The sequence below is a fragment of the Penaeus vannamei genome, chromosome 6 (genome assembly GCF_042767895.1).
Source record: "Penaeus vannamei isolate JL-2024 chromosome 6, ASM4276789v1, whole genome shotgun sequence".
Classification (NCBI taxonomy): domain Eukaryota; kingdom Metazoa; phylum Arthropoda; class Malacostraca; order Decapoda; family Penaeidae; genus Penaeus; species Penaeus vannamei.
Window position 1 is genome coordinate 12,788,999 of NC_091554.1, and position 2,500 is coordinate 12,791,498.

Here is a 2,500-nt window from a genome sequence, read left to right on the forward strand (position 1 = left end):
ACGTTTTTTTTCCTTCACCTTCGTGTTATATGTAAACTGCTCTATTCTACAGCGTATCAAGTAACAATTTCTTTTTCCAGAAGAAAAGTTCACTGCTCTATAAACATTATGTTTTTGGTTTTACCTTAATTTTTTTATTCATTTATTCATTTATATATTTTGTCATGCCTTTTAACGTCCGTTTACTATCGTCCTGCTCTTACAGAGAGAGAGATAAGGAAGAAGGAAGAGAGAGAGAAAAGAAAACCTAACCACTTTTTAAAGAAACATTTTTTTTTTCTTACTTCATCCTTTTCCTTCTTCTCTCTCTCCGTTCCTTACCCCTATTCTGCATTCATCTTTACCCTCGTCATCTCCTTCTCCCTTTACAAAATCCCTCTACTTCCTCTCCACTTCATCCCCATGTACAAGCAGGCCCTGGTTGCCATAGCAACGGGACCGGAGGTGTCATCCCCTTAAGCTTTTGTCTGATTTTCTCTCCTGTTTGTGTTCAGTATCGAAAGGCGAGTGTCATGTTGATTCGTTATAATTGCTCGACATCTATTTCTGTACTACGGTGTATGTGTGCGTTTTAAAGACGAAATGCGCGTTGCTTGTAAAAGGTTGGAGAGTTTTCTAAGATTTTATTGTTTGTAGCATTCAGGAGATTTTTTTTTATTTTTTTATTATTATTTTTTTTAATGATACATTTCGTCTGTTTTATTTTTGTTTTCTAGTTTCCTTGTTACCTTTCTCTTCCTTTTCTTATCCCTCAACCTCCTCCTCGTAATCATTATCACTATCTAGCTCATATATTTGTTCTATCCATTTACCATCATCACCATCATACTATTAATACCACCACCACCACCACCACCACTACTACTACTACTACTACTCTCCTGCCCCCCCCCCCTCTCTCTCTCTCTCTCTCTCTCTCTCTCTCTCACTCTCTCTCTCTCTCTCTCTCTCTCTCTCACTCTCTCTCTCTCTCCTTCTTTCTACTATCCTTTGTCTCTCATCACTTTTTAGTCTCGCATTGTCTGTTGATTTCTCTGAAGATAAGACTTCACAAACATCCATGTTGAAAACCCATTATTTTCATGAATTCACTAATGGTCTTTTATAATGGTCAGGAAAGTGTCGTCAAACGTGATCTATATTTATTATTATATTTATTATATTATATTATTATATATCTATATATATTATATTGTATTATTATATATCTATATATATTATATTATATTATTATATATCTATATATATTATATTATATTATTATATATCTATATTTATTATTATCTATATTTATTCTATGTCTAACCATGATATATACGAACAATAACACTATGCGATACGCACAAAACTATACTAACCAATGGATACAAAAATAAGGATAGGACAGAAAGTATTAAAATGAACAAGAAAGAATAATATTAGGTCTTCATATTCTTGATTTTATAATGTCCATAGGGAATTTTGCCGCCCACAGATGGCTCCACAAGTGCTCACCCACCAAGGAGATAGTTACACCTCTGTAACCTGATCTAATTAACCCATTTCTTGAATTTGCAATATTTATTTCTAATTCAATTGATATCATTAATGCTTTTGTCATTACTGATAGGATTATTATGATATAATTAAGGTACTAAGAACAATGATAATAATAATAAGGAGAATAATAATGGTAATGATCATAATGATAAAAATAATGTCGTTAATGTCCATTTTTCTTCAATACCCCCCCTCACTCTCTCCCCCACATCTCTCACTCTCTCTCTTTCTCTCGCTCCCTCTCTCTCTTTCTTTCTATCAATGCGTCTTTCTTATAACCTATATATGTATATATTCATCCATGTACGTATTTACAATATACTCTCTTAAGCATACACACCTTATTCCAATTTTACCCAATGTCATTCACCAATCCTCTTCATAGAGCAGATTAGCATCCTCCCACCTCCTCGCTCCCAAAGGCACTGAGCCCAGAAACTCTCCATACATTTGCATGAAGTCAAACCGGCCTTCGAATCGGTTTCCATGGCAACCCGGCGTCTATCGAGGTAATGGTGCGGGAGTCGAAGGCAGAATGAAAGGAAAGCGAGAGAAAGAGAGATAAAAAGTAAAGATGGGAGAAAGGGAGGGCAGGGAGAGAATAAGAGATGATTCAAGGGAAGAAAGAGAAAAGGATAAAATGCTTACAAAGCATGGGGAGGGAGGCAAACAAAAGATGAAATAATAAGGGGAAAATATAATGATCAAACATTTATGTACATACATATGTGTATATATATGTATATGTATGTATATATATATATATATATATATATATATATATATATATATATATATATATATATATATATATATATATATATATAAGTACACACAAATACATGCACACACACACACACATGTGTGTGTATGAGTGTGTATGTGCGTGGTACTAATAAAGCTAAAATTGATAATCAATAATCATGATGATGATAATTATAAGACTGAAAATCATATCAAC